Raw genomic sequence first — 12,779 nt, 5'->3', positions numbered from 1 at the left:
TCATAGAACTTTATTACAGTATATTGTTATAGTTGTTCTATTTTATTATTATTGTTATTAATCTACTACTGTGCTAATTTATAAATTAAACTTTATCATAGGTATGTCTGTATAAGAAAAAAAAAACAGTATACATAGAGTTTGGAACTATCTGTGGCTTCAGGTACTCCCTGAGGGTCTTGAAATGTATTTTCTGTGAATATGGGGAAACTATTGTATTGGCTTTAGGAACACAATGTTAAATCAAATCCATACAGTCCCTGAGGGCTCAAAGACTTGTAAATAGTGGCTTTTGGTTTAGCTAAGGAGTCAGAGAGGTCACCTTTCCCTGAGGTGGCGACCTTTGAGGTAGGATCTGAATGGTGGGCAGAAGTAAGTCCATGAAAATGGGTACAAGATATGGTACCTGCCAAGGTTCTGACACATGAGGGAGCATAGGGAAAGTGCTCCAGTATTACAGACAGGGGAGCGAGCATGTGAGGGGCTTCTGAAAACCAGGAAGGGCTGCCTCCTACAGTTCTACAAGCAATGTGTGCTCACTGACAGCAGTGCAGTACCACACACAGATTGGAGTCTCAGATGAAGGCCTCCAAGGTCCGAATCTATCTAGGTGGTGAGAATGGATGCAGGATGACCAGCGAGGAGGCCCCTCTAAGAAGTCCAGATAGGAGGCCGTGGTAGTTTGGCCTATGGCAGGGACAGTGTAGATGGAGAAAAATAGATTTTAGAGATAGCCAGAAACATCAGATCTTGGGTGACTGATCTAATCTTTTTGTACCTCAGTTTCTTCACCTACAAAAGAAAAATAAACATAAACCTACCTTATGAAGCTATTATGAGGTAATGAATTAATAAGCACAAGGCATTTAAACAAGTGTCAGCTTATAGTAATTTTGCTATTAATAATATTACTCGTATGTTCTTGAACAGAGTACCTAAATCAGCTGAGGAATTGACCCCCTCACTGACAAAATGAGAAGGCGTGACTATATAATTTCCAATACCTTTTCTGGCCCTAAATGGTTAATATTCTTAGCCATTATCCTTTGCTAGTCCAAGAGGACTATAACCTCCTAAGTATGGTGTTCCCAAAGAGATCACGAGATCACTCAGTAAATGTTATGTATCTTCTGTAACCTATACCACTATACCCACTCCTTTTCCAAAAAAAAAAAAAACAAAAAACAAAAAACAAAAAAACTGACAATGGGCACAAAAAGTGCTGTGAGTAATTTTGAGAAATATGAAACTGATTTTTCTTTCTTTCTTTCTTTCTTTCTTTCTTTCTTTCTTTCTTTCTTTTTTTTAAGATTTTATTTCTATTTATTTTGAGAGAGAGCCAGAGAGCACGAGCAGGAGGGAGGGGCGGAGGGAGAAGGAGAAGCAGACTCCTCTCCTGAGCAGGGAGCCTGATACAGGGCTCAATCCCAGGACCCTGAGATCATGACCTGAGCTGAAGGTAGAAGCTCAGTCAACTGAGCCACCTAGGCGGCCTGAAACTGAGTTTTCAATCCTAAATATTTCGTATTCAGGATTAGTATAACTTGGCCTAGCATTCCTACCCATTACCCAGTGACTACCTTGCTGTTTCTGCCATGCTTAGAAAGTATTTCAGGAAGGAATTGGCCTCGAGGAGCTTAATCCAAAGTCACAGCCAAAGTCTGCAGAATCACAGCTTAAATGGCCGATTTGACTACTCAGGATAGAAGGAGGCCGTTGTAATCACTGAATCAGCGAGGACAGTGGGTCTGGCATCAAACCAGGATTTATGGGCAGGTACCAGGAAGAGGGACCTTGTCTTCCAGGAGCTTCCAATTCACACAGGGAGGCAAGGGAGGGAATCCATAAACAAGCAAACTGAAGACTAGTCCATAGAAGTTATGAATGATTTCTTAATTCAGACTGTAGAAGGACAAACAAGAATTCAGTGGAGGAGGAAATGGGCAATATTTAACAACAAAAAGAGCCAAGAACATTGGTATATAGTATCACACTGAGGTTTTTATATCAATGAGAAGTTTGCAACATCTCAATCAAGAGGCTAACTTTTGCTTCTACCCGCCTCTGGCACAGCTCATATCTTCAGCACAAACACAAACCAGGAGGAGCAAAACAGAACCATGACAGAGTTTTCCATTAAACTGGGTGAACTTATCTGCAATGATAACTGCAAATATTCCATTTTTAGTAATTGGGGATTATCACTTCTGTAGCCCTAGAACCACATCATGGTCTTGAGGAAGGGGCATCCTCCCAAACTCTTGTTTATTGTAGGTAAAGACACCCTAACTTATTGGGGGGGGGGAAGGAAGGAGGAATCTCCGTACTTTTCAAATGAAATTACATGAAAACAAAGGAAAGAAACAAAAGCTGCAAAAGGTGAAAAAAAAAATAGACCACAAATTCAGTTGTAAATGAGCTAAACATTACAGGTAAATTTGAACTAATAAAACAGATGAATTTACTGAAAACTTAACACCTCTCAACACAGCTGTCTGCCCAGTCAGGAAACCATTAACATCTTGTCACCAATGCCCCAAGCACATCAATGATATGAATTCTAAAAACAACCCAGAACAACAAAAGAAATGCACCACCCAGTAGCCAATGGCACACAAGCTTTCTGAACTCCCCTTTCCTGGTGCCCCTCGAAACACTGAAAAACCGGCCAAAGCAGGAGGAAGGTGGGCTGGAGAGAAAAGTAGGAAAGCAATGCCGACAACTTTGAAGAGCAAGTGCAAGTACTTCAATCAACTTGAGACCATTTAAGAAACACCTTTTCAAAATTACAGTTGATTAACTGGCCTGGGTATATGTGTGAGGGGGCTGTCAAAAGTCAGGAAAGCATCCCTTTAATAATGACAAGTCATTATAGACAGTATTCTATTTTAATAAGAAAGAAACATCATTTTCTCAAATTGAAATACCAAAGCAGGGGTCTTTAATTACTTTTGGTCCAGAGGCTCCTTTGAGGATCTCATGAAAGCCAGAGACTTTCTCCTCAGAAAACCGTATGTGCTCACAAAATGTAGCATTTCTTTTCTTTTCTTTCTTTTCTTTTTTTTTTTTTTTTTAGCATTTGATTTCAACAGAATTTACTGACTCTGCCCACCATCGAACCCATCCCTATACGGGTTCCCCTTTATCTTGTGGGCCCGGTGTTAAAAGGCTTCTAAACCCCTGTGCCGAGGAAACATGCTTTAAGACCTTGGAACAAGAGTTTCAGGGTCTTCATATACCATCCAACAGAACAGGAGTTACAAAAAAGCATTTCATTTTCTCGACTGGGTGGTGTCCAATGATAGCCACTCAATTGCCCACCGATTCTTGATTATTTAGGAGCTGGTTTCTACCTCAGAGGCAATCCTGAACTTGTTTTTCCATTTGGTCCCTATTGTATGTACGTGAGGCATCCATTGCTCAAAAAATACTTTGCTAAAGGAAAGCAGAAAAAAATAATTTTTTAAAGGTGAGAGGACAAGGAGTCGGTTGTGCTCTTGGAAGCTCTGGTAATCGGTTTGTTCGTTCACTTGTTGTGTCAATACCAACTATGAGTCAGAATGGTGGGAGACAGCAGGTTGGAAAAAGAGGAAACATCTTCCCTTGAACGAGCTTACTGTCCAGGGCACTGAGAAGGGGAGTGTTAGAATGGGTGTACACCAGGACGCTGTGGGGATGTGGGGATGCTGGCGAGGAAGGGGTCTTTCTGCTTAGGGAGCAGAGGAACTCAGCTGTAGGGATGCTAACTAAATACTGCTCATGGAGAACTGCAGGGTGGGTGGAGGGAGCCAGGTATTCATGAGAGGAGGTCACAGCAGCACAAAAGAAAAAAAAAGGAGAATTAACTGAGCAGTTAGATAGCAGTTGACTGATGGTGTCAAATGCTAATTTAAAATATTCCATAAAAGGTGTCACTCGAAAAGAAAAAAAAATTGCAGGCAGAGTCAAATGACAGCTTGTGGGGCCCAATTCAAAATGGAAATGTGGGGCTCCCTGTTCAAAAAATATTAAGAATGTGCAGATGGGGACAGCAGAACTTTAAACCCCGTGCAAGGCCCTTCAGAGCAGAGGGTTCTGTGTGGCCACACAGGTGACCACGCACCGATGCATCTGGCCCTGCTTGTACTAGAAGACAATTTCAAGTGTCTACAACCTCTTCTTTAATACTACAGGGATCCCTGGGTGGTGCAGCGGTTTGGCGCCTGCCTTTGGCCCGGGGCGCGATCCTGGAGACCCAGGATCGAATCCCATATCAGGCTCCCGGTGCATGGAGCCTGCTTCTTCCTCCGCCTGTGTCTCTGCCTCTCTCTCTCTCTCTGTGACTAACATAAATAAATAAAAATTAAAAAAATAATAATAATACTACAGACAAATAGGGACACCCGAGTGGCTTAGAGGTTGAACCTCTGTCCACCTTTGGCTCAGGGTGTGATCCTGGGGTCCTGGGATGGAGTCCTGCATCAGGCTCCCTGCATGGAACCTGCTTCTCCCTCTGCTTGTGTCTCTGTCTCTCTCTGGGTGTCTCTCATGAATAAATAAATAAAATCTTAAAAAAAAATTACTACAAACAACCTACATTTCTCAAAGGACCTGCCACAAAGCACTTAATACATGTTTCTAAGAAGCACCAGGCCGGGAGCTTTACTTCCACTTAATGTTTTTCCAGCAACCCTGTGACATAGATGTTACTAACTCCCACTTACAGATCCCGAAACCAAAGAAAGTAAGCTGCTGGAGGGCAAGGTGGTGCTCGGGATGTTGAAGATCTCCCTCTGTGCCTGTGGCCCTGCCTCGGTGGTGACATGTCAATGTGTGTTTGGATTTCTTTGCTATGGGGGGTTGGGCTTTGGTTGAGCCCCAATGGTCCAGAGTCCTGGAGTCAGGTGTGCGCTTTCGACATGAGCAAGATTGAAGCGGGAAGGGCCACCGATCCCCGTGCCGGTCACGCCACCCCACCGAGTCCCCCCAGCACCTACCTCTAGTAAGAATGGGAGCTGGATGTGGAGGGAGCAAAATGCCAGCACGCTCCGAACTGTCCTTTTTTTCAATACAGACACAGCTAGGAGGAGAAATCACATAATTTCCATGAGAAATTATGCATTAAAATAGCACATGCACGCTTACAAGAGCCCGGAATCTATTTTAAAAGAAGTTATTAAACCTTTAGAACCTATAGTAATTTCCGATTTCTCCCAGCAAACCTCCAATTAATAGTTTTTGGAGACAAAGGCTTGCCAGAGCATTCAGAGGTTCATCGGAGGGCTCTCCCCTTCCCGAACACCTTCCCCCCTCTACCAGTTTGCCAAGGGTGAAATTCAGCTTTTCCACTTTTTAGGAGAACAAGCACTGCCATGATCACAACACAACATTGACTCAACAGTAAAAAAACAAAGACTCTAAATATTTACCAAAACTCCTTGGGTTTTTATATCTTTTTTTTTTTTGCCAATGTGAACAGGCCACCCCTCCCACACATGTGGGGCGAGGTGGGGGCTTTTGTAGAGTCTTTAGCCTCTGTCCTTTAGTCTTACCAGGCCTCACATAAGCCCTGTTGTGGCTCGGAGCACTCTGTGATTAATAGCTTGGCCAGCCATTCCTACTTAAAAACTATTCCTACTTTATGTCTTTTTTTTTTCCCCCACTCTGTCCCTGATTTTCTCTGATCCTTATTTTTCTGCTCAGCAGAAATTACCTACTGTCAAAGTCTTCTCTTCACCCCAAAGCCTCCTAACTATATTCCTTCTCCAGCGTTTTTGTTTTGGGAAGCTTTCGTTAAGTCGATGATAGGCCCATTGCAATGAAGCAAGGCCAAAGCAGGGTCTACACGGGGTTATAATCTGTCAGCACCTGTCCCCCCCCCCCCCAAGCCCCATCCCAAATCCACACTGGTGAGTCAGGAGAGCACGAAAAGCCATTCAACCAACCCAACGGTACACCGCCTCGCAGCAGGCCAGCAGCGCTCTCCTTGTTCTGCTTGTACACTGGAAGTGCAAGTTGCATTTTCAAAATCATTCTGTCAGCCCCATGACAATTTAATTTATTTATTTTTTTAGCCAGTTTCTCAACTCTGTTTGGGTAGCAATGGCTCGTCAATATCTCATTCAGGTGTAGCATGGAAAAGCCTAACAACCCTGGGCCGGCAGCCAAGCTTACCAGTGACTGACGCTCGCTTAACTGAGCAAAGATTTGCTCTGCTCCAAGTGGGGCTTGACTATACAAGAACCAGTAGTGACAGCGAGGGCGCCGGCTGGAATCCTAACAAAGCTGCTTCCAACTTGTGCTCAAGCAAGTGGAACCAGCACTTAAGCTGAATGTTAAGGGGCTTCAATCTTGGTCCTTTTTTTTTTTTTCTTCTTCCCCATCATTTACCTTCTGAATAAACCCTGGGATTTTACGGGGAAAACAGCACATTAGCACACTTACATCACAAATCCTTGTACCTCTTTAAAAGGCTGTTGAAGATTTATTAACTTGTAGGAGCAATCATTTAATTGCTCGCCTCTGCTACACCACATACTATTTTTTTTTCTTTTAAATGACCGAATTAAACCTGCCGAGCAAATTTGGGCTTTGAAGTTCCTGCAGAAGGATCATCCCTTTGAGGGAAGGAGAAAAAGAAGACATGAAATGCTTCCCTTTGGTACCAATGTCCGCATGCCCCCACCTTTCCCGCCCGAGATGCCTTCTTACACAGAAGCAAATCAATCTCGTTTAAACGTTTCCAATTCATTTTCCAAGCCAGGTCCAAATCTCACCGTCGTTTTTCCCTCTAATTTCAATGAAAGCCCATAAGCATTTACAAATGGAGGAACATCATACTTACAATTTTGGGATGTGTAATGCGGCTGTGTATCTTAGGAAAACACTGTTATGTTTATATGTTGCTGTCCTTCCTGTTCAAAGACCACACCACTCTTGGTGAAGCTGAAGAAACTAGTGAGAGACCCAAAGTCCTTTCCACACCACGAACCTGTGCAAACCATTCTTTGAATCGAGCTGCAGTGGCAATTAGCAGAGTCTCTTGCTGTCTGGGACTCTGCCTCTTAGGTCAAATGCAGCCCAAAGCCAACAAGATAATTTACCGCCTAACCACAGTGAATTTGGTGATTTGCAACCGCAGAATCAAATATTTAGACTAATTCCCACTTCACACATAAAAACAGTAGGGACAGGAAGAGGCACACACACACACACACACACACACACACACACACACACGCCCGCTGATTTGCACGTTCGTTTTAGTTAGCCTGCAATAATCCGAAGTCGTGTGTGGGTAACTAGACAGCGTCTGAGGGGCAGAGGCAGTGCATCTGGTTTTTTTAAGCCCTGGACAGCCTTTTGCTTGGGAAGGAGCCCTGTTCCATTGCATCAGCCGTCCAGTAACGCGATCTCACCAACCTATGTGTGAGCATCAGGAGTCCGTGCCTGGGGTCACAAGGGGCATTCTCTTCCTAGCCAACTGAGACTGACATGTGCTGCTGTCATAAAGATCACACTGTCCAGTTTGGCCCAACTGGTGGTCTCGAGAATGAACAGAGGTACGGCCTGTCAAACTGCAAGGCGTTGGCAGGGCTCAAGTGTCAGATTTCCCCCAAATGACAGTTCCCTGCATCTTGGTGCGTTAAAACACTGTGTTGTGTCACTGGGACCCAGAAAAATTAAAAAAAGAAAAAAGAAAAAGCCTTTTTAATTTTTATTTATTTATTTATTTATTTATTTATTTATTTATTTATTTTATTTTCCTGGGTCCTTTTGGTATTTTGTTTTGTTTCGGCTTTGTTTGTTTAGCTTCGGTCTGTTTTTAAAGGCATTTATGCCCAGAGTACTACAAAGGGATGTTAGTGGGGCCTCCCTGGCAGGGACATAAAAGTGTATGGGTTTTGAAGGAGAGGAACTGCAAGGCTGTTATAACTTCCCTCAAACCCCAAACCTGGTTAGCTGGGAAACAGTTCTTTAGAGTCGTCCTTTCTTTCCTCTGTGGGACTTGGAACCTGGATGCTATAATTGAAAGCCAGTGTATTAAGCATAACACATCAAACTACTGTTAACACCCTGCCTCCCGCAAGGCTGCCTCCTATAACAGCTCTGTTTTCTGCCTACGGTCTGTGCAGGCAAGTGGAACATCACACGCGCTGCATGCTAAAGGCCGCAGCCTTTGTCTTCTCCAAGTTCTGTCTATTTCAGAGGCTAACATGGAGCAATTAGTCTAATTAATGTGAAACAATGAGCTGTGTTACCACTTATCAAATTGATTGTTCCCCTATCAAAACAAAACAGGCTGGCTTTTTGATGTAATTTCAAGAGATGATTTGAAATGTCATGTTGCTGCAAGCCAATTACCTTATGACTAGCGTCCCGGTCAACAGAATACATAATTAGCATGAGTTTGGGAAGGCTGCTTACTGCTAGTATGTTAATTAACTGTCTTTTGTCATAAAACAAAAAGGTGGTACGGGGAGGTTTTGAAATAGGTCTTTTTTATTTACATTTCTTTGTGCTTATCAACGTGAGGCATGACAATGCAAAAGAATAGACAATTTTAATTCCTCTGCTTCGAATTAGTACTCAGCTGCAAGGTCAGGCGTAATGTGCAGGCTGCAGTACCATTCACCTCACCACCTCACTCTAGTCCTGCCCCAGTGTATTATATTACTCGAGGAGTTAAATTAAGTATCGGGTAAAACTCGAATGGAAGAAACCCTGAGCTCCACGAAACAAATCCCCTAATAGACTTCTTTGGAGCTTCCCTGGCTTTTGTGCATCTTGTGAGGGCTGGACGGCGCTTGCCTGCCCCGGGAATTACATTCAGGTGTCGTCTTTCTATTTCAATCTTGAAATTTGGAGAGAATAAACCCATCATCAAATGATGTTATTGCCTTTACCTCACTATGGTAGAGAGAGAATGCATAATGGGCACCTGTGGGCCTGTAAAGGAATCCTATCTGTGAGTCCAGGGCTCTGTAACTCGTCTGCAGCTTCCCCTCTTATGCGATAACCTGGCAATTCCACCTTCTTGATTAAGGAACCAATTCTATATTTCTGTCTTCTTCAGGTTGAAGGCATGCTGGAGGTACCTATAATCAGTTACTGACAATTAGCAATCAAGTTCATGGTGGCCTTGAGTCAGGGCTCGACATGCATATTAGTAAACAAGATTAGTTGTTTAGAGAACCAGTCGAAGGTTCCAAGATTCTAGTGCTTCTATTCACTGCCCAATGGTATTGTTTTACCTGGCAAAGGTAAGGGAGCCACTCCTGGACATCCCACAACTTACTGTGAGAAATGGGTTGTTGCTTTTGTGTTAGGGTTCAACACTCCTCAAACATTTTTCTTGAGATATGGTTCGTGTCTTGTACTCATATTAGAGTGGTCCTCAAGAGTCACAGGAAAACACAATACCCTGCTCCTAGAAATAGTTTAGTTTGCAAATGGATTTTTCATCCTGACTTGTTTCCATTATTCAACATAGTTTTTTTATTATTATTATTACAAATACTTAAAAAAGGAAGAAATTGAAGAAGATACAAATAAATGGAAAGATACTCTGTGCTCATGGATTGAGAGAATTAATAATTGTTAAAACATTCAGACTACCCAAAGCCATCTACAGACACATGCAATCCCTATCAAAATACCAATTATATTTTTCACAGAACTAGAACAAATAATCCTAAAATTAATATGGAACCCTAAAAGACCCCAAACACCTAAAGCAATATTGAGAAAAAGCAAAGCCAAAGGCATCATGCTTCCTGATTTCAAACTCTATGGCAGAGTTATAATAATTTTAAAAGTTTGGGGGGCACCTGGGTGACTCAGTTAAATGTAGCCTTCGGCTCAGGTCATGATGTCAGGGTCCTGGAATCAAGCCCCGCACTGAGTCCTGCATCAGGCTCCCCAGTCAGCAGGGAGCCTGCTTCTCCCTCTCTTTCTCTCCGCACCCACCCATGCTCTCTCTCTTTCTCTCTCTCTCGAAACTACATAGGTAAAATCTTTAAACAAAATAAAAATAATATAATTTTTAAAATGTGATACTATCATTAAGACAGACACACAGATCAATGGAATGGAAGAGAAAGCCCAGAAAGAAGCCCACACATATATAGTCAGGTAATTTACAACAGAGGAGCCAAGAATAACAATGGGGAAAAGACAGTCTCTTCAATAATTGGTGTTCAGAAAATTGGATAGCTACATGCAAAAGAATAAAACTGGAGCACCTTCTTCTACCATAAATAAAAATTAACTCAAAATGGATCAAAGATTTGAACTTAAGACCTGAAACTAAAAAACTCCTAGAAGAAACCATAGGTGGCATGAGGACTTTTTAAATATGACAGCAAAAGCAAAAATAAACAAGTAGGACTACACCAATCTAAAAAGCTTCTGTACAGCAAAGGAAACCATCAATAAAATGAAAAGGCAACCTATGGAATGGGAGAAAAGTCATGCAAATTATATATCTAAAAAGGAGCTAACATCTAAAATATACAAAGAACTCATCCAACTCAACAGCAATAAAGCAATCAATCTGATTTTAAAATGGACAAATGCTCTGAGTAGACATTTTTCCAAAGAAGACATACAGATGGTCAGCAGATACATAAAAAGGTGCTCAACATCACTAATCATCAGGGAAATGCACATCAAAACCCCAATGAGATATCACTTAATACCTGTTAGAATGGCAGGTATAAAGAGATAAGACATAAGAGCTAGTGAAGATGTGGAGCAAAGAGAAACCCTTGTGCAGTGTTGGTGGGAATATAAGTTGGTTCGGCCAATGGCACTCAGTATGGAAGTTCTTTAAAAAATTGAAATGGAACTACCATACGATCCAGCAATTCCACTTCTGAGTCTTCACTGAAGAAAACGGACACACTAACTTGAAAAGATACATCCATCTTCATTGCAGCATTATTCACAATAGCCAACATATAGAAACAACCAAGATGTCCATCAGTGGATGAATGTATGATATATACAATATATACATTAGAATAAAAAATTCAGCCATAAAAAAAAGAACGAATCTTACCATTTACAACAACATGAATGGATGTCAACATGGATGGATTATACAAAGTGAAAGAAGTCAGGACAGAGAAAGACAAATATTGCATGATTTCTCTTACATGTAGAATCTTAAAAAAATAAAAAGCTCATAGATATGGAGAATAGACCAGTGGTCATAGGAGATGTGGGGTGGAGGACAAATGGATGAACTGTTTTTTAGTTTAAATGAACTGAATACGATTTTTTAAAATGTAGTGTGGAAAACATTAAATGGATGGGGCATGATGTTTTGTGTCTCTTTGTTTTGGAATGCAGGTACCTCATCTGGGCGATGGAGGGTGGGGAAGCCTACAGTTCAGAGACTGGACAGGAAGGAGGCTGGGCTCAACTATGCTCGGTGGGAGAAGACAGGGAGTCTCTGTAAAACTCTTCACTCCTCTGAATCTAAAATGTCTTCCTGAAATATAAGAAAAATGTAAAAATATGGGGATCCCTGGGTGGCTCAGCGGGTTAGCACCTGCCTTCAGCCCTGGCGTGATCCTGGAGTCCCGGGATCGAGACCTGAATCAGCTCCTTGCATGGAGCCTGCTTCTCCCTCTGCCTGTGTCTCTGCATCTCTCTCTATCATGAATAAATAAATAAAATCTTAAAAAAAAGAAAAATGTAAAAATACACAAGGAATTGTGGCTATAGTTTTCAAAGAGCATAGGCAAGGGAGAGAGAATCAAGATGAGAATGGTTACCTAAGAAACCTGGAGCATTAAGTGGTAATCATAGCTAACCATTGCTGAGTACTTTGGAGGTGCCAGGGTAATACCAACCCCAATATAATAATGAACTCAGTACATGAGGAGGATAGACAACAAATGAGATCTACTAATTTCATAGCTCAGCAGGAGTGTTTGGCACATTCCTACTTTAGAATGAAAAAGTCACAGAGCCCTAGCATTGAATGAAATCTTAGACATTACTCACCACCATCCCTCCAATGCGAATTGTCCTACACTAGCCCTCAAAGATTGAAATGAGACTCCTTTCAGGGACAAGTTCCTCTGGGACGATTTAGAGAATTATTTATATATGTTCCAAAAGTTTTTGGAGCTTTGCTGACTAGAAAACTTAGACTTCCCTATGTTTGGGTATAATTCTTCCCCTAAAGCTAAAACATGGATCACTGAGAACATGAGATGTCACATCCTCTAGGTGTGACAGAGGATGCGAGACAACATCCAGGTAAAATGGCATGACTGAAAAGAAGTCCTGTCTGAACTAGAAACTTGGATGAGTCTTGATGAGACATCATCAGTGAACCTAAAATTAGCAACCTGGAGACTAACCATCAGGGGTGGTAATAATTGAGTGCAACCATCTACTTATAATATTATTTATTACTGACCCCAAACCAACCTAACCATACATCAGCCCATAACAACAGTATGCATGACATCATAAGAATTATTTTTCCTTCCCCCCCTCCAAATGGGAAGTAAAGAGGGAGACAAGTTAAAAAGAGAGGAAGGGGAGGCGGGAGAGAAGAAACTTGCATGGCTAGTAGATAGCAGGTGCTCTGCTGGTTTGCACGGCTCCATGTCTATGTGCGTACATAACAGATGTTGTGCTAAATTTCTAGATTACCTCATTAAATCCTCACAACAGCCCTGCAAGGTGGTTCCCATCTTCCCAACCCTGCCTCTTGCTAAATGTTAATGGTAAGTCAAGAAGGCTTAGAAAGGATAATTAATTACGCCAAGGCCCTGATC

General features: G+C 42.0%; 1 protein-coding gene across 29 annotated transcripts in view; it reads right to left on the bottom strand.

Annotated features, from left to right (window-relative positions):
* Nucleotides 1-12,779, bottom strand: part of ESRRG (estrogen related receptor gamma) — a 618,074-nt gene that overhangs the window by 293,039 nt on the left and 312,256 nt on the right. For 19 of the 29 annotated variants that reach the window (XM_041722047.1, XM_041722050.1, XM_041722051.1 and 16 more), the window contains one exon: nt 4,977-5,059. The exons of 9 other annotated variants lie outside the window; for them this stretch is intronic. The gene's annotated coding sequence lies outside the window, so the exon portion shown is untranslated. Of the gene's footprint in view, nt 1-4,976; nt 5,060-6,823; nt 7,689-12,779 lie in introns of those variants that run through there. One more of the 29 variants, XM_041722066.1, reaches the window with a different exon arrangement.

The sequence above is a fragment of the Vulpes lagopus genome, chromosome 11 (genome assembly GCF_018345385.1).
Source record: "Vulpes lagopus strain Blue_001 chromosome 11, ASM1834538v1, whole genome shotgun sequence".
Taxonomy (NCBI): Eukaryota; Metazoa; Chordata; class Mammalia; order Carnivora; family Canidae; genus Vulpes; species Vulpes lagopus.
This window is presented reverse-complemented; position numbering and strand designations above follow the sequence as displayed.